The sequence below is a fragment of the Pteronotus mesoamericanus genome, unplaced genomic scaffold, assembly GCF_021234165.1.
Source record: "Pteronotus mesoamericanus isolate MK-2021 breed Mesoamerican mustached bat unplaced genomic scaffold, CSHL_Meso_final scaffold_232, whole genome shotgun sequence".
In the NCBI taxonomy this organism is placed as follows: Eukaryota; Metazoa; Chordata; class Mammalia; order Chiroptera; family Mormoopidae; genus Pteronotus; species Pteronotus mesoamericanus.
Genome location: NW_026555311.1, coordinates 17,026,766 through 17,053,658, shown reverse-complemented (window position 1 = coordinate 17,053,658; position 26,893 = coordinate 17,026,766).

Sequence of the window (26,893 nt, the reverse complement as noted above, 5' to 3'; positions counted from 1 at the left end):
GTTGTAGTATAATTAATCATCCAGTGTTTATCTCCCTATCTTCCTACTCTCTCCATTTTATGAGTTCAGGATTTACTATGGCCACCATTGAAAACCCAAACCTTAGCCATCACCTAAATTATCAGAGGCATATCAGGTGAAAGAATGATTTCCATTACTGGATATTTATTATTTTTAAAAAGGTATTCTTTTTTTCCAGAAGAAAACAAACAAAATAGTTGCTCTTCATATTCATTTCCTTCTCTTCAATCTAAGAATAACTTTTTGAATTATTCTAAGAAGCCTATTTCTTTATTCCCAAAACAACTTCTAAATCTTTGAAGACAGTTCTCATGCCCTCTGTACTTCCCCTTCGTACTGAACAGCATTCATTCATTTATGAGAAAAGGATTTGTTGAACATCTGCTCAGACAGGGCATAAAGTCGAGGGTATAAAGTCCTATTCCTCATTCCTTATGTGACACTAGAGTTCCCAGGCCTTCAACTCAATGCCAGTGAGAAGTCTTTAGAATACCGTGTCTCGATTCCTTTTCCTCCAGGCCATTTTCTGTTGCTCCTGTTACTTCTTTTCTTTGTGTGCAAGTTAGCCCACACTAGTTTCTGCAATTGGAAAAACTCACTCTTCAATGTGTCTCTACCTTTTTATCTCAATATTCCCAAAATTTGATTCTGTTTTCTCTGTGGATATCTGATATTTGTTAGTGGGCAGATGGTAGTAATAATAAAGAGACTCATAGGGCTCAATTTCAAGAATTATGTAAATTTTAGATGTAGGAAGGAGCATAAAACAAACATATTAATATTTAGAAATACTTTCCTACAAGTTGTATGCTCAAAGGACAGTAAAAACCATTGAAAGCTATAATATAAAATGAAATTCAAGAAGATGTCTTCTTTCTGAATGAATATTCTGAAGAAGCTCCCTTTTCCACAGAAAGAAAAAAAGGTAAAAATTTCAATGGAGAAATCATTATACATATAACAGACAAAATAAATAAGTACCTTAAAAAATCAATGAGAAATGTGTAGGATGCACATGAAGAAACTTTCAATGGATTATAAAGTTAAGGGAAAAAAATGAACAAAACATACTATAGCAATGTAAAAGTGAAAATGACAGGCTATAGAAAGGCTAATTGAAAACGCTTAAGAGCAGATTTTAGACAAAACTGAGGATGAAACTTAGTATTGGTGCATCCATAATTATAGCAAATTGCTTTTAGTCAGATGTAAAACTTAACATCTTTAAATCTTTGTGGCAGTTGCTCTCCCCAAAATGATGTGTATTTTTTGATTAGCTCATGGCACATCAGGGGAATCTTTGTGACTCTATGCCTAGGGTCCCATTGGCTTTAAAGCAAAAACTTGATTGTAGAACAGGTAACTTGGAGGGTGGTTCCCACTGATATCTGCTTGGGCAGTAGGGCTGGAATATGAAATTTTTCTCAGTTAGGACCTTCAATTTTTTAAATATTGGGACATCTTTTAATATTGGGGTGGGAGGTGGGGGTGGCAAGGGGGTAGGTTTTGGGGGTAAGGGGGTTTTAACCCTTTGACTAAAAAATCAAGGTTTTTTTTTTTTTCTTTACTGAGGGAGAGTGAGACATGTTAAGCTGAAGGCTGAACTAAATCACTCAGAACCGTCAAAGAGATTTTTATTTTAAGAGTCCCTGGGAATGAAAAGAAGGATCTAAGAAATGAGGCCATTAATAGTGGAAAGGAACTTGGGGGAGATGAAGTCTCTAGATCCTCAGCACAAACTGTGTCAGAACATCATAATATATCTCTATTTGTACATATAAACAATTAAGAGAAACCCACTACCTATTGAGGAAAATCAACACTGGAGCAAACAGCTCCCATTGAGACACAATAAATACCAGAAGATAAATTTTTAGGGTCTGATTAGCAATTTAAATTAGTTTTGAGAATTAATAAAATGGATGCTATAATAAAAATATAAAACTGTAAAGAGGTAGTTCTTGAATATTCAAAAGCCCATAAAATCCTCAAAGTATGAATTTGGGAAATGAACACATCTCAAGAGAGAAACAAAATTTTAAAAAATGGTTAGAGTTAAATACAGAGTATTTAAAATTAAATTAAAGAAATAGGTATTTTCTTCAACACTGCATTGAAAAATATAAAAGACAAATACATTATAAATGACATGAATATACATGAGATCCAATAATCTTAAAATAAAAGGTACAGATAAAAAAATAGTAGCAGATTAATTTGAAAATAAAACAGGTAAATGAGAAATAATAAAATAAAACTACTGTCCTAAAGAATGACTTGGGTTTCCATATTTCAAAGATTTCTTCCATTCAATAAGCTAAAGGGTGAAAGACAAATACCATACGATCTCACCTATAAGTGAGAAACTAATCAACAAAACACACAAGCAAAGAAAATATAACCAGTAACATTGAAAGAAAAAGGAAACCAACAGAAGCAAGAGGGAAGGAGGGAGGGTGGCAGGGGGGAAAGGGAAGGGGAAGGGTCAAATCAAGGAATATGTGTGAAGGACACATGGATGGAGCCAAGGTGGGGAGGGATTGAGGGTGAGAGGTGGGGGTGGGAGGGGAAGGGGAAAGTGGTGGTGGGTAAATGGAGACAAATGTATTTGAACAATAAAAAAATAATAATAATTGTGATAATAAAATTAATTAATTAATTAATTAATTAATATAATAAAATACTGACCCAAAAAACCCAACAAAGACAACTGTATTTGCATATTAATTTATTAGTCAGTTCATTTATTCATGTAATAATTTACTTAATGAACATTTAATGAGAAATAGCACTTAAGGGCACTAGGTGATTACAATTTTAAAAAGTATAGTTCTTGACTCCAAGTTCATGTGAGGCAATCACATAATTATGAATGTGAAAGTGTTTAGCTCAGAGGTAGGCTTCTAGCTCAATAAATGTTAATTTCTTTACCATACCACATATGATCTCTTTTTTATGTTGAAAATGTGATAAGTATATTTTGTTCTTTGTGATTTTGAGAACTACTTTTATGTGTTTGAGGATTATCCACAATGTGTTGGCAACCTCATGCCTTATTTTACAATAATCAATGTTTTTTCATTTTTCTTCTCTAACAAGTGAATATACTTCTGTTTGAAATACATTTACATTAAAGGAATAGATTTTTTACTTATTTTTATTAATTAAAAAGAAATGTTTGTCTTTAATGATCATGATAGAATATGTTTAAACACTTTAATTTCATTTAGAACTGCATCAATAGCAATTCAGGTATATATTTGTTGCTCTGTTACTTCTTACATATAATTCATGTGTATCCACTTATTTTCTCAATAATTGAAATATTTCAACAATAAAGGTCATGCCATTTTTTTCTTTTTAAAATTCTTAGTGCTTAGTAATTAATGTGGGCAGATCTCAACTATTAATAGTGACTTCCTGACTTTATAATATGCCTGTATGTCCAACCTATGCTAATCAACATTGTGCAGAGGACAATTCATTTAGAGGTAAACATTTTCATATGTCATTATCAAGTCCTTCAAGAGGGAAATCTCTGAAAATTTTCAGTTAAGTTTTTCTTAGTATTTGTTAGCATTTCAGGGAATTGTACAAGATATCAAAAATTAAGAGGGAACAAATAACTAAGTAACATCCACAAAGATAATATCCCTACATGGTACATGTTTATATTGTAAAATTAATATTTTATAAATATAAACTTTTAAATATCCATTTAAAAATTGTTATCGTTAAGTGTTATGTGAACACTTAAAACATTTTTAGATGTTCCTGAAAATTGATAAGTATACATTTTATTTGCCAAGCATATTTTAATTGCCAAAAATGTTTTATAATTCCATTTTATGATTTTTTAATCCCATGGATATATATTTTCCCTAAGACAGTATAAATTCTCTTCTTAAAGAGGTGTCTATCCCAGACTGGAAAAGAATTATAAGCAGTATCATATAAATGTGAAGTACTGCATATTTTAAACAGTCTAACTGAAGGAAATGTTGGAATTTTCCAGGATATGCTGACAGCTGTCAAGTGGAACTAACAAGTATCAATGATGTCATTTCAAGAAAGGCTATAATTAAAGCTGAAGGTGGGAGGAAGGTGTCGATGGTGCAGAAATAGAGCTTCTTAGCTTGATCTTGAGCTCTAAGTATATAATGTAGAGAAATAAATTTTATTAATTTTTATTTATTTGGATGAATAGTCATAATTATAATAACAGAATTCATTATATATTTACAGTAATTGAGAAAAGAAATAAACTATTGAATTTATAAGTGAGGAAAACATGACCATATCATTTTTCCATTAAAATAAAATTTCAAACTACCTATCAAAGAAAATAACATAATATTGAAGTTTAAGTGCATGACCTTCAAGGTAAAATGGTGGGTTCAAATCCTGTTTGTGCACACAGAATAGTTATCTTTGGAATATTACCTGCATCTTTTAACCACTGTTTTTTCACAGGTATAATTGAAATCAAGATGGATAACATCCATCTTGAATTATTATAAGAGTTTAAAAATAATATTTTAATGTTTTAAATCTATGTTGGCACATGGGTCTGTATAAAGTTTTGTTACAGTAAAGTAAGTCTATAAATAAATAATGTGCAGATATCCACTAGAGCTAACCTCTCCTAAGATGAGTGTGATAAGACATAAATAAAACCTAAAGTGAAACCATAATGAACAAACTCATACCAATAATTTCATTAAATCAAGATGCTTGGATAAGTTGTGAAAAGTAATGCTAAGAAGTATTATCTTTACAACCAGACCAATCTGAGATTAAATTTATCCATCTATTCTTTAATATTTGAGAAACCATGGGAAAATTAAATATACATTTTAATCTTTCACTTTTTCATCTGTAAAATAGTTATGATATTCTTATAAGACTGTTAGCTAAGGAGATACCTTATGTAACATAGTTAAGTGTTTGATATATTCTCTTATGCTCTCACAAATAATTGTTTTTGAAAAATTAATGTTTAGCTTCTTTTGAGACCAACTCCCACATTCAATATTTTAAAAACATACACAAAAGATATTTTTTAAAATCTACTGGAAGGTATTAGAAAGCTATCAATGTTAAAGAAAAATTATTCTGACACTTGTTTAACAAAGTAATGAAGATTTTTATTTAAGACTATTGCAGGGGTTAAGAGAATTGCAACAGGGACAAGAGATTACTCTCAATTCCAAATACAAAAAAGACAAGTGGGGATTTATGATCAACAGAGCAGACTGAGAAGGTCAGTGGGAGGAAAATTACTAAGAGAAGATATTAAGGGTTGAAGGATTCTTGGTAAACTGGCCTAAGAGGATTCTTGCTAACGGTAGGCCAAGGACCTACGTATATATGAAAGGTGGGGAATGAGGAATTTGTTCAGATGTTTAAAATGATTAGGTATCAAGGGTAGGGGATTGACTGGGAAGGATTCTTTGTGGAGACAAATGCATTTGAACAATTAAAAAAAAAAAAAAAGACTGGCTCAGGTAGGCTGAGAAAGAAAGGAGCCTAATTGAAAAGAGAGCTCAGAGGAGCTTATGTAATGATAAGCAATAAGAATCTGCTGAGCAAAAATAAGGAAAAGGGGAAAAGCTAAGAGAAGTAGGATGACCATTTAGTGCCACGATTCTACTGAAGAAATTGACAATAAAATAAAAGTTAAGGTGACAGAATGAAAAGTTGAGCGGAGTACCTGGCAAACTCATGTGAATAGTTTGACAAAAATAAAAATTTATGGTCCTCCAACTTCAACTTCAAGGATGAAGAAATCTTGCAAATACTTCAGTTTGTCTTGGGACCTCTTAGAATGATCTGTATTGGGAATAAGAATGTACTGGAGTAGACTATCCTTTACTAAGATTGATATCTAGTCCTTATATGTCATTCTTTGATTAGATTTTATTTTCGAAACAGAGTTAAGTCCTTTTTGAAAGTTAAAATCAAAGATTCCCTGTATCAGATCTGATATGCCAAGAGATTGCAAGGCTAACCACCATACTTAAATGTGAAGAAACAGGAGAATACAAATAATCACAGCCAAAATCTCCTTCTAAAATCTGGAGAAGCTGCAGGAGGCATAAACTGATAGAAACACAAATGGTAACTTTGATGCATTGGAGGAGGTGAAGCACACAAGTGGAAACTCCAAGGGGATATTTTAGAAGGAGGAGCACCCCATAGTTTCACAGGTTGAACTACAGGAACTTCACAAGGTTCTCCTGGTGAAGAGCCTAGAAAAATTCCTAGTGGCTCTAGCAGGAGGAAGGGAAAAGCAATCATTTTGAAACATACCCAGAGTCCTTTCCATAATGAAGTCCTACTCCAGAGAAAAAAAGATTTTATCAGATCTTACTTTACATAGATGGGAGAACATTTATCAAGTTCTAACCCTGTCTAGCCTTTCTGTATCAAATAAATAACACAGTGGCGCTAAGAAACACTTGTCAAGGCCCAGAGACACAATCACACTAAAAGACTGAGATACAAAAATAAGGGGGTAAATGCTTCTCCTCTCGCACACTTCACCATCTCATCAGCAAGGTTCCCGTATATTAGCAGCGAATTACCCCTTGAAGAGTTGCGAAGTACTGGCCCTATTAAAGGAATAAGAAAACACAAAAACAAAAGGGAAGACAAAACCAAGACACCAGCACATTAGACAAATTTTAAAGTTTTGGGTACCTACAGCTAGAGCAAACATGAAAGAAGCCCAGCTAAGCCAGATTAATATAAAATCTCACACTAAGACCTGACATAGCATATCCAGATTTTAACAGAATACTAGAAGACATTTTGAAAAATAAGCCAAAAAATAAATCTCAAGAGGCAGACAAGTATCAGAACATCAGAACAAAACCCAGCTATTATACAGATCTTGAATTTATCCAGACAGTGAATTCTAAATGACTATAATTATGTTAAAGACTATGTGTTAAAGTTAATGAACTAGCCTCAATAAGTATCTTTTTTAAAAGGTTTTATTTATTTATATTTAGACAGAAGGGAAAGGAAGGAGAAAGTGAGGGAGAGAAACATCAATGTGTGTTTGCCTTCTGCTGGGGACCTGGCCCACAACTCAGGCATGTGCCCTGACTGGGAATCAAACTGGCAACTGTTTGGTTCACAGGCCGGCGCTCAATCCACTGAGCCACACCAGCCAGGGCTAACCTCAATAAATATCTTAAGCTTTTATATTTTAAGGAAAAAACCAGACAACATGCAAGAAGAGAGGGGTAATGTAAGCCAAGAGGTGGAAACTCTAAGAAAGAATCACAATAATTTCTAGAAATAAAATATAGTAGCAGAAACAAAGGATCCCTGATATGGGTTAGTCCATAGATTGGGTATGGCCAAGGAAAGAATTGATGAACTTGGAAATATGTCATAGAACATCCCCAAATGAAATGCAAGGAAAGAAGTATAATTTAGTTGTGAATTTATACTGTAAAGTCTGAGGCAAGGATGTACTGAAAAATGTTTAAAATGTAACTGAATAACTAAGAAAGAACACAGACTAACCACCTAAAATGCTTATTTAAAAGAAGAGAAGACAGAAAGTAAGAAAAAAAGAAGAAAGATTAAGAGTAATACATAGAAAACAGTTATGAACATAGTAGATATTAATACAACTATATACATAACTTATGTGCAAATGATCTAAAAACACCAATAAAAGACAGAGGTTGTCAGGCTGCGGCAGAGTATGTGTAACCCAACTATATGTTATCTACAAGAAACTACTCTAAATATAAATAATTGGATAAGTTAAAAGATATACTAAGCTAACATTAATCAAATAAAGCTGAAGTAGTTATATTAATTTTAGACAAAACAGACTTCAAACAAAGAGAAGTATCAGGGATGAAGGGCTTTAGATAGTGATAATGCGGTCAATTACCTAAGAAAACATAAAAATCTTTAATGTGTATGTACCTAACAACACAGTGACAAAATATGTGAGGCAAAAACTGATAGTGTTGCAAGGAGAAATAGACAAACCAGGTTATAGTTAGAAACTTCAACACTTCCTTGTCAGAAAATGCTAGCTCAAGCAGGCAGAAAATCAGTAAGGATAGAGTTTACCTGAACAGCACTATAAATCAGCTCGATCTAATTAACATTTATGGACTATTCCATTCAACAAGAGCAGAATATGTAGATCATATGGGCATTCAACAAGATAGATTACATTCTGGTCCATAAAAAAATATCATAGTATATTAGAAAGTATAGAAATCATACAATTATGTTCTCAGAGCACAATGGAATTATTAGCAATCAATAGCACAAAATAGCTGGAAAATTCTCAAATACTTTGAGATTAAACAAAAGTATACATAACATTTTAGTCAAAGAAATCTCAAGAGGAATTTAAAAAGAATGTCAAACTAAATAAAAATACGATTTATAAAAACTGTAGAACGCAGCGAGCAATGCTTAGAGGGATATTTATAGCATTAAATCCATATGTTAGAAGAGAACAAAAGTCAAAAATCAATGTAAGCTTCAATCTTTGGAAAAGAGATAACTAGAACAATTTAAACATAAAGCAAACAAGAGAAAAAAATAATTAAAAAATAAAGCAGATATATCAGATAAAGTATTGCTGCAAACAGTGTCTGAGATTTTACTGCCTATGTTTTCCTCTAGGATTTTTGTGGTTTTGATTTTAACATTTAATATTTTAATCCATTTTGAATTTATTCTTATGTGTGGCATAAGAAGGTGGTCTAGTTTCATTTTTGTGTATATATCTGTCCAATTTTCCCAGCACCATTTATTGAATGAATTATCTTCAGCCCATTGTATGTGCCTGCTTCCTCTGTCAAATATTGATTGGCTATAAAGGTGTGGGTTTATATCTAGGTCTCTGTTCTGCTCCATTGATCTATGTGTCTGTTTTTATGCCAGTAGTATGTTGTTTTGATTCCTATGACCATATAGTATAGTTTGATATTAGGTAGCATGATTCCTCTAACTTTGTTCTCTCTCAAGATTGGTATTGCTATTCAGGGCCTGTTGTGGTTCCCTATAATTTTTTGAAATATTTGTTCTAATTCTGTAATATATGTCATTGGTACCTTTATAGAATTGCATTGAATTTATAGATGGCTTTGGGTAGTATGAACATTTTAATGATGTTAATTCTTCTTTCCATGAACACAATATGTGCTTCCACTTATTTGTATCTTCTTCAATTTCTTTTTTTAGCATCTCATAATTTTCCAAGTACAGGTCTTTTACATCTCTGGTTAAATTTATTCCTAAGCATTTTATTCTTTTTGAAGTAATTTTAAGTAGGATTATTTTCTTAATTTTCCTTTCTGATAGTTCATTTTTGGCATACAGTAATGCAATTGATTTATGAATATTAATTTTGTATTCTGCTACTTATATCTTCTCAGGCCAGGGAAACAAAAGAAAAAATAAACAAATGAGACTACATCAAATGAAAAGAATTTTACAAAGCAAAGGAAACCATCAACAAAACAAAAAGACTACCCACTGAATGGGAGAACATGTTCACTGATACATCTGATAAGAGGTTAATATCCGAAATTGATAGAGAAATTATAAACTCAACACCAATAGAATAAACAATCCAATTAAAAAATGGGCAAAGGACCTGAATAGACACTTCTCCAAATAGGACATACAGATGGTCAATAAACATAAGAAAAGATGATCAATGTCACTAATCATCAAAGAAACACAGTTTAAAACCACAATGAGATATCACCTCACACTGGTACGAATGGTTATCATCAATAAATTGACAAACAGCTAGCTATCATTAATAAATTGACAACAAGTGCTGGTGAGGATGTGGAGAAAAGGGAGCCCTTTTGCACTGCTGGTGGGAATGTAGACTGGTGCAGCCACTGTGGAAAGCAGTATGGAGATACCTAAAAAAACTAAGTATGGATCTGTCTTTTGATCCAGTGATTCCACTTCTGGGAATATATCCAAAGAAACTCAAACACCAATTTGAAAGAACATAAGCACCTTTATGTTCATTGCAGCATTATTTACAATTACCATGATATGGAAGCAGCCCACGTGTCCATCAGTAGATGAGTAGATAAAACTGCTATAGAACATTTACACAATGGAATACTCTTTGGCCAGAAAAAGAAAGAAAATTTCACTCTTTATGGCATCATGGATGGGCCTGGAGAACATTATGCCAAGTGGAATAATCCAGTCATAGAAAATCAAATACCATATAATTTCACTCATACGTAGAAAAATGATCGAACTTAACTAATAAGCAAAATAGAGACAGACTCAAAGAGAGCAGGCTGATTGCTCTGCTGTAAGGGGTGAGAGGTAGAGGGTTGGAGCAAAAAGGAAAAAGGACTCATGGACATGGACAACAGTGTGGGGATTATAGAGGTGAGGGGTGTATAAGGGGGATAAATGGTAATAAAAATAAAATAAACATAAATTAAAAATAAAGTACAGTACACCTGTAAAAAAAAAAAATAAAGCAGAACACATTGTAATTGAAATTAGGAAAACAATAGAGAAGAGCTACAAAACCAAAAGCTGTTTCTTTGAAGAGACTGGTAAAATTAATAAACTTCTGAGCATTTTAACCGAGTATAAAAGAGAGAAGAATTCAGTCAACAATATCAGAAATTAACAAAGTGTCATCCCATGGATATTAAAAGCATAATGAAAACATTATGTAAACAACACTATGCTAACAAATTTGATAACATAGATGTAATGGACCAATTCTTGGGAAGATCCAAATTACAGAACTATTTCAAGAAGAAATAGATCATTTGAGTAGGCCTATATAGGATATCCAAATAGACCTATGTTTATTAAAGAAAATTAACCAATAGTTAATAATCTTTCCCCCAAAAAGCTCCAGACCTAGGCCTCACTGATGAATTTCACTAAACATTTAGGGTAAAATAGCAATTTTCCACAATCTATTTTGTAAAACAAAAGCAGAGAGTACACTTCCTTACTCATTCAAATTGACCAACATTGGCCTCATATCAAAAATCAGGTAAAGATATTACAGGAAAGGTAAACTATAGACTGATATATCTCTCAGCAATATAAGTATAAAAATTCTTAACATAATGTTATCAAATTGAATCTAGCAATGTATAAAAATAATCATATGCCATGACCAAGTGAGATTTATTCCAGGGATGTAAAGCTAGTTCAACATTCAAAAATCTAATAATGCAATCCATCACATTAACAAGCTAAAGAAGGAAAAACATACAGTCATAGCAAAGCAATTGATGTGGAAAATACAGAAAACAGGCTTTATAAAAATTATATACTCATTCATGATAAACAGTCTCCGTAAACTAAAAAAGGGGAGAACTTCATTAAATTTATTTTAAAAATCTACAAAAACCTACAGATACCTTAATACTTCATAGAAAAAAACTGGATGGTTTCCTCCTAAGATTAAATTGTTATCCTTTATAATTCAGGATTGTGCTAGAAGTTCTAGCTGGTGAAATAAGAAAGAAAAAGGTGATAACTAGTATACAGATCGAGAAAGAAAAAATAAAACTTTGTTCAGAAGTTATAATATTGTATATGTAGAAAATCTCTAAAAATTGATCAAAACAACCCCAAAATAATTCCTGAAAATAATAATTGATAATGGCAAGTCTTAAGGATACAATATTTTAATATAATATTAAAAAATCAATTGCCTTCCATATAGGAAAAAGGAATATTTGGAATTTGAAATTTAAAAATAATACCATTTATATTAGTAGCCCTCAAAGATGAAATACCTAGGTATAAACCTAATGGAAAGCATGGATAGAATCTATATATGAAAACTATAGTCCTGGTTGGTGTGGCTCAGTGGATTGAGTGCCAGCCTGCGAACCAAAGGGTTGCCAGTTCAATTCCCAGTCAGGGCACACACCTGGGTTGCAGGCCAGGTCTCCAGTAGGGAGCACATCAGACACAGCCACACACAAACATTGATGTTTCCCTCCCTGTCTTTCTTAACCCTTTCTTCTCTGTCTAAAAATAAATAAATAAAATCTTTAAAAAAAGAAAGAAAACTATAAAACCTTATTGAAGAAATCAAAGAAACTCTAAATAATTAAGGCAATATTCCATGTTCAAGGATTGGAGGAATAAATATATTACAATGTCAATTTCTTCCAATTTGATTTATAGTTTTAACACAATTCCTATACAGTTCCTAGTGACTCTTTTGCAGATGTTGATAAACTGGACTAAAGTTTATATGAAAAGGCAAAATATAGAGAATACTGATAAAGAAGAATGAAGTTGGAGGAGTAACACTACCTTATTTTAAGTTTATTATAAAATATAGTAATCACAACAGCATGATATTGGGAAAATATAGATACATAAATTAATGGAACAGGATACAGAGTCCAGGTATAGACCTCCACAAATATAGTCAACTGATATTTGACAAAGTAAATAATAATGGCACTAATAAACACTTAGTGATACTTTCCAGAGAAAGAGATTGACAGACGGGGGTGTGTGGGGGGGAGGGGGGAGAGAGAGAAAACACAAGCCTTATATGGAATAGTATATGAGATGAGAAAGGAGGCATCATTGCAGTTCCTACAGACATTAAAACAAGAGGACAATAAAGAGTTACATGTCAAAAAATTTGAAAATTTAGATAAAATAGACAAATTCCTGCAAAAACAAAATGTGACACAAGATGGAAAGTATGAATACTCATATATCTAGTCAACAAATTAAATTCATGTATGTATATATGTGGGCACACCGACACAATATCTGACCAAATTCTAGGAATTGAAGTCTAGTTTAATATTAAAAAATATTAATTCAGTAATTCAGTAGATTAAGTAAAAAATACATATGCTTATCTCAAAAATTCAGAAAAAGCTTTTCATAGAAAGTATTCATGATAAAAATGAAGGAAAAGTAGATATAAGGATATGTTCACAATGTCACTGGCAGAAGTCTAAGACTGGCCTTCAATGTCCAGGGCCTTATATAATACACTCTCTTTTTCATGTGGATACAACCTGTGAATTTGATGAGGTGTTATTCCAGTGATAGTGTTACATTATATGGTGAAAGGGTGGAACATCACCTAAAATCATCACAAAGGGCCCTTAAAAACAGTTTCCTCCAGCTGTTAGCAGAAAGACAAGTCAGAAAGAATCAAAGGTATCCCTGCCAGGAGCTGTGGCTGACACTGAGCAAGGAGTGGGAACCTCAGTTCCCTAGTCATAGTGAATTCAACTCTGCCAACAACCTGACTGAGCAGAGGTAGATTATTCTCCAGAATCTCCAGATAAAAGCCATTTGGCCAACACATTGATTTTGACCTTATGAGACCTAAACAGAGAAGCTGGCTAAAACCAGCTGGACTTTTAACATACAAAACAGTGAGCTAATAAATGGGATGCATTTTGAGCCACTAAATTTGAGATGATTCGTTATGTACCAGTAAAAACAAATGCACCTCATCTGGTAAACTGTGTCCCCCTCATGTAAGCAAACAAAATACTCCTGTAGCCTACATTAAAATTAAAGGTGAAGTAGTTTTGACTTTGGTATTAGGATCTATACAAAAATGTTCATTATCACCACTTCTAAATAACATTTTTGCTGGATGTCCAGCAGTACAGCAAGGCAAGATAAACATGAGTGGAAAAAAATAAAGTGCCAGTTTTCATAGATATGATTTTGAACATAAAATCCACCATTAAAATGAATAGATGTGCTTAGCATGCTCTCTCAGTTCAAGGTCATTAAACAAAAATTAGTCATATTTCTAATACTAGCAAAAAACAATTAGAACATGAATAAAAACCTATCATTTAAAATTGCTACTTAGTCAACAAAGATTTTCCCCAGTTAGGTGAAAATCTACTCATATAAACTGTCTCTTTTCATAAAAAATGACATTTGGGATATTGCAGAATTTTTCCAAAGCTTTGAGCTTTGCAGTCTTGGCACCGTCAATCACCTGGGCCTTATTTGAGGCATCTTTCTTGAATATTTGAACACTTCGAATATCCATTTCACATCTGGCCCCTGTGTTTCTGGCATCTTTGTATTCAACGGGGCATGGGCACGTCTCCACAAGGTTTTATGACTACGTATTTTTTTTAGCCTGTGAGCAGTGACTGTCACCACACTTCTTGCTGTGGTTGCTTCAGCCCTTGTTTCTCAAACCAGGCTGTGATTTAGAAACACCAGGGGAGCTGTGCAAAAATATTCCACCCTCTGGCTTTGGGTCGAGCTATGGATGTATTTAAGCAACTTTCCACGGGATTCTAATGTACCTCCTGGGCTAAAAATTGCTTGCTTAGGACTATAAAATAGTAGTTATTAACTGTCGCTGTACATTAGAATTAGCTGGAGAGATTTTTAAAAGCACTGATGACTAAGTCCTACCCCAAATCAATTAAATCAGAATCTCGGGGGGGATTTCTCAAATAGCACTGATTTCAAAAGCTTTCGAGGTGATTCCTGTGTGCTATAAGGATGAGACCTACTCATATAAAATCTGTCTCTTAGGAAGTATTTTCACTCATCACATTTCTTTCAGTTGAAGAATCATCCTCTTCAGGTTCCTCAACTGAGGCTGATGTTCTTAGGCACTAGCAAAGACCGACACCACTGCTGTTTATTGCTTAAAACATTGTCTTTCCACAAACTTTGAACTATATATTGGGTTAGCATTTCATTCCACTATTTCTTTTCCTAACATAGTGGATAGATTTCTCCATTTAGTTCTATTTTTTCTGTATTACTTTCAAGAAGATTCAGTAGTTTCTAACAGCTTAGACTTCTAAGGTTCTCTAAAATTTGTTTAATATTTTCTTTTAATGAAAAAAGGAATGTCAAAAAGTTTTGGGTATAATAAAAGCATCCATGGTCAAATCAAATTTTGTACTCCTTTGTTCTGAAATGGGTAACCCCCTGCTCCTGGGAGATACTCTGCCAGCAGAAATGCTTACGTCAGGATGGGATGTAATCTGTCATTGTCCTCCCTGCCTCCCTTGTCCTATGTCTCGTCTTTCTTTTACAAAGTCTTATGGATTAATCCCAGAAATTTTTAAGATACGATAAACATCTATATCTTCACTTTACTATGATTGTATTACTTTGAAACTCAAATGATCATTTTATTTTTATTGTTGTCTTTCTTCTCTCCTGGTCTTCCTGGTCCTCCCATTTAAAATCCTGCCAGGTTTGTCTACTTTTTAAAGACAAACTTGTATGAGGTAGCTCCTAAATTGCTTGTACTCAGGTTCTCTTTTTGCATTTGAAGCTCCCCGTGAATATATTCTTAGATCCTGGCAAACTCTGGGGGATTGTTTGTGATTTGGTTTCTCTTCTATTAAATTTTTCTACTTCCCTGTCAATTTCACTGATTTAATAGTAACAAAACACCCCTTCCACTTACAGATATTTTAAGGGAAACTAGAACTGAGCGTATCTTTTTTTAAATATGTGTCTATCTTGGCCATAAAGATATAAATTTCATCTTCATAATTAGTGAATCTTTCTTCTAAGGAAGTTTCCCAACTGACCTTGAGTTTAATAACTCTGTCTTTTTTTAGTTTTCATACTTCTACCACTTTGTTCTGAAAGCAGAGCTGTGCTATTTTTTACCACTTTTTAAAATGTTATCTTTTTTACATATCACAGCAAGATTGAACAGAAGATACAAAGATTTCTTGTGTAACCCCACGAGTACATATGCATAGCCTCCCCCATTACCAGTATCTCTCGAGTAGATACATTTGTTACAATTGATGAACTTACAGTGTCACATCATTATCACCTAGAGTCCGTATTTCATGTTAGGATTTGCTCTTGCTGTTTTATATTCTATGGTTTTAGACAAATTTATAATAACATGTATCCACACCATCATAGTATCATACAGAGTAGTTTCATTGCCCTAAAAATCCTCTATGCTCTGCCTATCATCTCTCCTTCCCCACAACTTTTGACAATCGCATCTTTTTACTTCTCTATAGTTTTGCCTTTTCCACAGTGTCTTGTAGTTGGAATCATACAGTACATAGCCTTTTCAGATTGGCTTCTTTCACTTAATAATATGTATTTGAGATTCTTCCATGTCTTTTTGTGGCTTTCTAGATCATTTATTTTTAATGCTGAATAATATTGCATTGCCTGAATACACCACAATTTATTATCTATTCACCTACTGAAAGACATCTTGGTTGCTTCCAAATTTTGGCAATCCTTATTAAAGCTGCTATAACAATCCATGTGCAGTTCTTTTTGTGGATATATGTTTTCAACTCCTTTGGGTAAACACTAGAGTACGAGTGCTAGATTTTATGGTAAGAGTATGCAAGGTAGTTTTGTAAGAAATCGCCAAACTGTCTTCCAGAATGACTGTACCATTTTGCATTTCTACCAGCAGTGAATAAGTGGTCCTGTTGCTCCACATCCTCATCAGCATTTGGTGTTGTCAGTGTTCTGGATTTTGGCCATTCTAATAGATATGTAGTACCATTTCATTATTGTTTTCCCCACATCCTTAAATATCTTCCACATTTTCTTTTTTTCATTTCACGTGCAACCTTGACTTCTCAGATGGTGTTTCATGAACAGGCTTTTGAATTGCCTTTTCATCTCCATACAATATCTGCAATAATTTATATGAGTTAGTTTTCTGATCCAAGATAAGAGATGGCATATTCTGTCTCCTTTTGGTTGATTTATAAAACATACTCTTGCTATGAGTGACTCAACCAAAATCTATACTTAGATTATATGTAATTTAGTCATCCTGGCCAAGTTTGGAACATATAGCAAACAGCCTTTAAAAGCTTGTAAAAAGTCACCTAAGTTGAAGGATTTAGCCATTTCTCAGGCTTTTCCTTTTGAATTGAATATAATTTAGAATATAAAAAATCATGATTGGGGCAGCCTATACATATCAAAATTAGTATTTGTGAACAAAGAGATCTTAGTCGCCAATCTGAAGACTAGCTTGAATATCAGGTTGAAACTCAGAAAATTTATGTTTTGCCTCCTAATTTTTAAGAAGTCTACACAAGAAAAGACTCATTTTCCTTAATTCTATCCCTGCCTCATACATGCTTAGCAAAAGTTGGTCAAAAATATAGGTCGAGGGAAAGTTACCAAAGCCTCCTCTTTAAAGACCATATCATGTAAAACTGGAGTTTGGCTGATTCTGACTGGTCTGCCTTTGTAAGGCTAGTGAGGCCTGCTTAGCTGAATGTATCTTGTTGATGCCCTGAGACATCTCAGAATATATTAAGGCCCAGCATGCTTGCACAAGACTAACCAGCTCACTTAAACCAGCCATTAGCCCTAGAGCAAACTGAAGTTTTAGCAAAAAAAAAAAAAAAAAAAAATTCCAACATACATATGACTTAAAGTGATATTTCTCGGACACATAAGTTAGTACTAATCTAAAATCACCAGTGGGCCAAGTCAGGATTTTTTAATTAAAAAAGCAAAAACAAAAACAAAAACAATGTTCAGGTGACCTAGCACTTAAAATCTTCTGAGATAGCAGTTAGTAGCCAATTTTAAAAACCATCCAAATAGAACAATTTAAAATGCTCAAAACCACCCAGTTTCAACTAGAATTTAAGTATTATTGTGCTTCCAAAATTCCACTTTTGAACCAAATCCTACTTTTAAACCCAATGTACCAGATCATTTCATTTTCATGATATGAAGTTACCTCTACAGTCCTTACTTCCTGCTTCCTTTAGGCACAGACCTGACATTTTAGAATACAAAACATGAAGGAAAAAAAGAAGAAGACCAAACAAGTGCATGCTCTCTGAATTCTTTGGTTTCTAAGCAGCAGAGGCAGAAGTGACTGAACTGGACATGTCCATGCCCTTCCTAAACTACTGTCTTCCTCAAAGGAGTAGTGAGAGAGTGAGAATTGACCAAGCATTTTAACATAATAATAAAGTTCCCTTAACAAGAAACACATATAGGAGGAGGAAAGGAGCATTTGCTCTCTGTGTTATGCTTTCCCCATCTCACTACATCTCCAGAAAAACATGATGCTGAGTTGAAGGAAAACTCGTAAGTTCCCTGGAATTTTGCTTCACCTGCCCACTAGCTTACAGGTTGAATAATTTTCTACTAAGAACTTTGTGACCAAAATAGGAAAGTAAATTAAAATTAGTAAATAAATCTGAGACTAGCTCATATCTGAAACATGTTCTCTGAAAAATTTAGGCTAGTCTTGTGCTAAGCTGAGAGATACTTCTCCCAGGATTAGAAAGCGCAGTTTAGATCTGGAAGTAGAAACAGGTGGGTTTAACAGGAAACCATCTGGTTCCCAATCTAGAGCTTTATAGGTGAGAGAATAACGATAGAGAATCTCTAGAAAATTTTACATAATTCTTTAAACATATGATAACCACAGAGTTTTGTCCACAAGTTTCATTTTCACGCCTCTGAGACTGAACACTTTCTTCTTTTTTTAAAGCTCAGCTGCCTCCATTTTTCTCACTGATTTACCAGCATTTGAGAACCCTAATGTCTATCTTACATAGGTGCTGAGGAGCAGTCTTTCCATGTTACCTTTTAAAATTTATTTCTTGTAATCAAATGCAACTCAGTTCTGTTGGGGTTTTATTGCTTTATATTTTAATTAGTTTGAACAGGAGGTAAAAACAATGACTCATCCAAGAGGACTCAGTAAGCTAAAAAGGGTAGGATTAGGTATAACATTTAGACTGTGGCCTGCCACTGAAATTAAGCTGATGGAAAAGAAAGTTTGAACACAAAGCATGTGGGAAAAGATAATTCAGGCAAATGTAAACAAAAGGAAAGCAAAAAATGACACTGCTAATATAAGAGTACAGAATTCAAGGCCAACATCATTATATAGGGCAAAGCTTTTTATTTATATAATGATAAAAGATTCAAGCTGAGAGTAATCTATAGTTGCAAACTTTATGCACCAATGAACACTCCAGACAAATCTATAAATTCCTAAGAACACAGAGACGACCATATAAAAATTTAACTTTTAGTGGGTGATTGTAATATAATTCTTCTTTCAGAATTTTACAGATCAAGTTGATAAAAAGAACCAGATGAATAATAAATCGATAATTTTGTTTTAATAGGTATACATAGATATTTATATTCTAGAAATAAAATTAGCTTTTTTTTAGAACACTTAACAAAATTTGATTATGTTTACCAGAAAAATATTATAAATCAAAAGAAATTATTTTGTGAAAATTTATGGAGTACATTGGAATAAAATGAATATGTTTTGGTAAAATAAAAAGAAACTGATGCAAAAAATGAAGAACCTATTAAAGAATAATAACTATGAAAAGAATTAAAAAAATAAAAAGAAATAGCTTTAAAGCTAAATTCTATTTAAATCTTAAAAACAATATGCCATATTGTTTAGCTAGTCTAGGTTATATGAGATAGAAAATGTTTTAATTCATTTTAGAATTCCTAGATAAACTTAATACCAAATCTGATAGATACCGTTCAAGGAACAAATTTTTATAAAATAAGAGTAAAGCAAATTCAAAGGTGTATTAAGAAAACTAACATACAATGACCAAGTCCACAACTATAAGGATGGTTCAACACTATGTAGACTATCAGAATAATCCATGATATCAGTGTGTCAAAGGAGAAAAATATGTGTGATTGTATCAATTGATGCTGAGGAGACATTGTTTAAATTCAAACATCATTTCTAATTGCATCTCCACATACAGTAGGAAATGAAGAAAACTTATAAAAATAATAAATATTTTCTAACAAAATCAAGAACAAGTATATTAAATCATAAAATGCTACAACTACTTTTATTAAAATTAGAAATACTACAATAATACCCTATGACCAACCTTACCTAACATTATAGTGGAGGTCTTATTTAATAATATAATACAAAATTAAATAATTGGATAAACATTGGGCAAAATATTATTAGCTCAAAATTCTATAATTTTTATTTGATTTCACCAAATAGACTCTACTAAAATATTTTAGAATTAGAATAACTATATTTCCTTTAAAAAATATATGTAGATGCAAAGATGAACAGCTATTGTCTATATTTTGTTATCACTTAAAAATAGAAACAAATCTATTCAGAATAGTTTTGAAAGACATTTAGATTAACCAGAAAAAGCATAGATATGATAAATTCTCACAGCAGGATAAATATGATTTTTGAGTGTGATATAATGTACTTCGATAAAGGTAATGTCTAAAAGTTGTGAGAACTTTATAAGTATATATACATATTTTTTAAATGAAACTCTAATTAGTACTCTGATGATATATATTAGGTTTGAACATCTAAGTTGCTGAAATAACCAAGAAAAACAGTTGGAGCAAAAGTAATTTTACAGTTGTGAGTATGTGAAACAGAGTTTATTCTTGCATTATTATTAATTATTGTACTAATTTCTATATGAACAACTATAAACATGTATTTACCACACCCTGTACTGAAGGAGATTTACAAATATTACAACTTACTATCTATTAGTAGATCCAACCCTCAATGGAAACTTAGGGAGTCTTTTTAATTTAGGAGGAATGAACAGCTTCTGGTTACAACAGTGTCAGACTTTGTTTCCACAGCAAAGACAAAGGAAGACTACATAAAATATAACCCAGGAAACTAAGAAGACATCGTTTTGCTCAAAACTTAACAAATATCTTTATCTAAGTTGAAGAGAAAATAATGTAGGAAAAGGGATAACAGTACAGGATTCTTCAGCTCTCTCCTTGAAAGCCAGGGAAGCTGACATTTAGAAGTTGTACTACACAGGGTATGATACTAAAGTGCCCCACTGAGCAGGGGAACTGGAGTTAAGCTCATTGCTTTAAATTTACACCTGAAACATAAGCTAAAATGGTTAGAGCAAGAGTTCCTATGACTTGTACTCTAGAGACACTAGAGGACACACTACACCTCATAGCACCAATGCAGGGCCTTACAAGGAGACATCATGAGTGGATATATGATCTATCCAATATCAATATAGAAAGAAACTGATGGATTGGATTCCCCAGAGGAATTGGTGGAGGTAAATGGCTAAACGAACTTTGTCAAATAAGCTTTCAAAGTATATTAATAAAATAAAAATAATTGTGAAATATTTGTTTAGGTAGTGAAAGACAGAATACCATTTTGTAGAGAATGGTAAAACATATGAAACCAATAGATGACCAACCAAAAAGGCAGAAAAGAAGAAATCATTATTTTTAGATACAATAAGAAAGTATTTTAGAATTCCTGAAAATTAAAAATATTGTTTTTTGAAGAAAAATGAAATCTTTAGTAGATGAAGTATGCTTAAGTTTGGACATACTGGATAAAAAATTATTTTAAAATGTCCTGCTATGAGTGGCTTGCTTGATGAAAGAAAACAAATATAGATGCATTTTTTTTATACTATGTATGTGCACAAATTTCAAATGCATTGGGATTTTAAAACTTCAGTTACATCTCTAAAATGTTCTAACTGTATTTAGAAGAAAAAAATCAAGAAAATTTGTATTGTCTTCTGGTATGGATTAAAATCACCAAAATATGTATTTATGTGTGTGTGTGTGTGTATATATACACACATATATATATATATACATGTACATATATATACATATATAGTTTCTTATTGAAGAATACATAAAGACAAAAATGCAAAGAATCTATTTCTAACACTCATATATAAAGAAATTTTACATAGATTTTACAAACTACTAAGTAAAAGACAAATAAAATACAAGAGCGGGCAAAAGATATGAACAGAAAAAAGAAAGCCAGAAGGGCAATAAAGATATTGTTTGACATATAGTAGGGAAAATGCAAATTACAACTACAATGAGAAAATTTTTTTCATGTACTGGATTGGTGACTATGAAAAAAGTTGATATCCAATATTGGAGAGTATAATGGATAATATGTGGTCTCACAGATTATTGGTGAAAATATGAATAGTTATAATAGAAATAACATAGAAATGAAACCTAGCAATGTCTATATGATTTTAAAAATCTTTTCACTTAAAAATTTTACTTTTGGTAATAGACTGGTACCTAAGGATTTAGTACTATTTGTAGTGAAAACACAGGTGTTTTGAACATGTCCTGGTGTAGGGGGATGCTGTGCCCGGTGGTACTAGGTAGGCTTTGGGAAACTGTGGGGAGAACATGCCTGCCAAGACAGTAGAGTTATTCAGTAATTAAGTTGTGTTGTTGCCCACCAAGAATAATAAGAGAAGGAGAGATATTAACTAGCAGTTAATTGCTGAGTCGCAAAGGAGAAACCCCAGTGATGGCTTGTAAAGAAGCACTCGTTACCTGTATTACAAGGGCAGAGAATTGAAAGACACCCTGAAACTCTGTGAGAGTTGCAGAGCTCCTTGTCTGTTGAAGTCTTAGACAAGGCAGGTCTGCTGTGCCAGAGCCGTGATAGGAAAAACCTGGAATTCTAAAATCATAAATGGAAATATCTGGAAGGATGCACCTGAGGATGTTGACTCTCTAGTCCCTCTGGACCTCCAGGTCTGCACCGGTGACCCACCTTTTCCTAGTAGGAGCTAGAATGGATAGTGCTGCAGAAACCTCTTGCCCAGGAAGCCACAAGTACTCCCATCAGAAACTTTCCACCTCTCTCTCAGCTTCCATCCTGATAAATAGAATTAAACCTCAGCATAACCCAACTGGTGACATGTTGGCAAAAAGACTATCCATCTAAAAGACCCTACTTACTAGCCGGCATGTACCAGTAGAAGCCAGGAAAGTACTCTGGATTTTGAGAGTGTTTGATCAAGTACTAGAATGTTAGGCTCTGAAACAAATATTATTAACTTGAGGACACTATCTCTGACCACAGATTTAACACCCTAGCAAGGTCACCAGAGCATGAATTGAATTAATTCTGGATGGCTCTTAGAAACTGGAACAAACCATGGCCAACTCTCAGTGAAATAGGAATGCCTGAGTTTCTCTAGCAAAGCAAAAAGGAAGAGATATAAAGGCTGAGGGAAGTAAGTGGTAATGAATACTTACTTATGAAGTCCAGCCAGATATATTAGATGAGGTCAGAAGATCCATGAGAGAAGTATACTCCATGAGAGATCCATCAGGAATGTGGTGATGAGAAGGCCAGCAACAACACCAAGACTTCAGCGGTAGCTTTTCTGTGGGCCAGGCATGATGGTAGGAGAGACATTCATACAGTTGAGCTTATGAACGTCTGTGAGGTGAAGGGCCCTGGAAGGGGTTATAGAGTCCAAATGGCAATGTTTAAGAACTAGAAGCTAGGATCTACAATTACCATGATATGGGCAAAGTAGAAGGAAGAGCCAAAAGGTTTTGACCTGTAGGAAAGTTTTAGTGGTCCAGTGGTCAGGGGCAACCTGGAATATCCCATCCAAGGTAACAAAAGGCTGCATCCCCTACCACAAAGAAAGCAGCAGCCTGTCCAGCAGGTTGCTTTGGACTTTTGAGACAACATTTTTCCCACTGATATACCTGTATACCAGGTAACATGGAGGGCTGGAGGCTTTGAGTCCAGCCTGGAGCAGGAAAGGGTAGTATGGTAGATCCAGGCTGGGTACAATAAGCCCTGCTTCTTGGGCCTTATCTCTCATCTAATAGACCTTATGAATTGGAGATATAAGCAGGAGGAGGGGATACGGTGTGGAGTTTGTGGGAGAGTCCAGTGAGAAAAGCAAAATGCTGTCCCCTGAGAATCAGAAGCAAGACCCTGCCATCAGGGAGAGAGGATTATACTTCCTTGGAGAAACAAAGTCCTGTTACAACATGCTGGAAGAGAAAATCTTCACCGTGGGACACCAAGTTATTACGCATCTAGAACCGTCTATTTTGAACTGCGTTTAATTAGACATGCCAAGTCATAATTTGGGCAAGCCCTATTTCTTCCACATAGGTATTTTCTTAATAAAATTCTTGCATGTTTAATCTCATCGTAGTCTTTGCTTCTAAGAGGACCTGGACTATCATAGTCATTTAATTAATTTTTTGTCAAATGTTGGGGTTTTTGTTTTGTTTTTTGAGTAATTATCAGATCCCAGAATGCAGCTCTTCAGAACATATAGTTCACGAAGAGAGGGATTTTCTTCTGTTTGTTTACCTCTTTCTGGAACAGTGGCTGCCTTCTGTTGGCACTCAATAAATAGGTGTTCAATGAATGAAGGTGCCACATGGGGAAATAAAGTAAATACTATGATGGGTTCAAGCTCACGTATATTCTCTGACTGCATAGTAGATTATTGAAGTGTGAGAGAGTAAGGAGCAGAAGGGGATGAACAGAACTGGAAATTACCTTCCTAAAAGCATTCCAGCTCTAATGTTTTAATAACACTTTGCTGACCAATTAAAACAAGTCTAGCGGTTAAATCTAGTTAGTGGACTGCTGATTTGTAACCTTTTGAGCAGTGTAAAGTAAAAAGTGATTCCTCCTGGTAATAAACTGCAAAATGATGAAATTCCCAGAGTGAATAATAAGAGCAACTGATAGCATTCAGGTCACATTCAACCAGCATCACCGAAAATCTTACAGCCAGGGTCTGACAAAAGGCATTACATTTGCCTTAGCCTCAAGGCGTTTACATAAGAAAACAAAACATGTGCCTAAAAAATGGCAGGAAAATAATTGCAGTGGTTTACATAGCTAAATGCAAAGTAAAACAACATAGGTTCAAAATGCATGGGCCTGAGGTGCTTGATTTATGGGGTGATTAGAAAATTGAACCCCTTAAAGTTGGGGGAAAAATAGCTTTATTCTGAATGATTCACAGAAGCCAGAAACGAGGGGCTGAAGTACTATATAACAATTTAGAGAATTTAATTATTTTCTACTAAGCCTAGGAAGTCACTGTTCCAAAATAGAAATTTTTAGGAGCATCTCAGGTATTAAAATTATTTTGGCACTGCTGCCTCTAAGAAGCTCTTAGTTTCTCTCTCATGAATGAAGCCCAAGAGGCCCAGCTGCCTCTCTGCAGGAAGCCTCAGTCACGGTGGTTTGGGGACCATCCTCTTCCATGTAAACTTTCTTCAAAATGCTTATAAATTTCTAGTAAAAAGCTAGCTCTGCAGTGAAATTAGGGCTAAAATTCTCTGGAAATGTAAGAGATGACTCATTCCTCATTCTCATTGACTTGCCACAATAACTTCTTTGTAAAAACAAAAACAAAAACAAGAATGCCTTTAATATTTTAAGGTAAGGTGAAGAGATGAAGAGGAAAGTAAAGAATTAGGGTTTTTTTAATCTACAAAGAAATTCACCTGTTTTAATAGTGTTTGAGCAGTATTTATCTTTCAATAAATTGAGAGTTTCATCTTCTTTTCCAGATTACATACTCAGGCAGAGAAAGGAATAAAACAATGCCTGCAGGGTAAGGTGTTTCCTTTAAATGTAAGGGAATATAGCAAAAGCCAGTTGATGTGACTATAAAGACAGGAATAAACAGACCTAAAAAGTTCTTATAGATTCAGAATAGAAATGAATGGAGATACTTGTTTTCACAAATGCCTCCAAAATAAGGCATGAAAAATGAAACATCTATTTGTACTTTAAATGTATGACAAATGCTGATTAAATTTACCCTGAGAGCATGTCAATTTGAAAAGGGGATTATAAATGTACATGCCACCAGGTGCTCTCTTTTGCAAGGGGGGTGGGGTGGGGAATACACATTTGAATACTGTGTTAACACTGGTGCATTTAGAATTAGAGCAAAACTGGATGGAAATTAGGGTAACATTGGCCTTCTGGAGGGTTAGAGAGGCTGTCCCTGCAGCAGGTTGGCAATTTGTCACATCAGCTCCTTCATGAACTATCAACCTCATTACCATGGTTCACTGCACAGTTGGCCCTCGGGAGTCTAATACTAATAGCATGTAGAGGATGAAGAGTCATGTGGTCTCCACTACTTCATTATTGATTCGCTTAAAAACATACCACCTACATATTTGAATAAAGTAGGCAATACATTAGACAGAGAGAAACACAAAAATCATCTAAAATCAATTGAAGTAGCGGAAAATAACCATCAAAGGGATGTAAGGCAGTAAAAGCCTGATGAAAGTAAGTCTACACAAAACTGGGGTTAAATAATGTTGTGTTACGGCTATGTTTTTTTTAATATGTTGTGTGAAAACATGTATTATCCAGTAACAGCTGTAACTGAACATTAGAGTTACTCAAAGAAATAGTTCTTACGGATATTAAGACACTGTGAAGAGATGACATATATTTAACCAATTAAAAAAAAGTATTGAAACTATTTTCAAAGACTTTAGCCAGAAAAGAGAATAGTTCATTTCTGAAGCTCCAATCATATAGGGAATATACAGAAATATGTTGTTACACTAGTAAATATTAAATAATTTCCTTTTGTGTAGATCCCCTAGATCAAACATTTAAAACACATCTATGGAGAAACAGAACTCACCTGTTAGATGTGATCATTTGATCACTTATGATTCTCTCCTTATCCAGCAGCAATAGATTTTAATTAAGTAGATTTAATAGAGTTTAACATTGTTTTATGCTTGGAAAGAACCAACATTTGTATATGTAAATTATAAAATATATCAAATATATAATACATAATGTATTTATTATACACAAATATATATGAATATATTATGCTGTTTCCTTTGTGTTTTATGTTTAGTCATTTATTGATAAAGCAAAGAATACACAAGCAACAAACACCTACTTGTTAAAAGGTTGATGTACCCTTATAACATATTTTTTTTTATCCTCACACCCAAGGGCATGTTCATTAATAAGAGAGAGAGAGAGAGGAAGAAACATCAATTAGTTGTC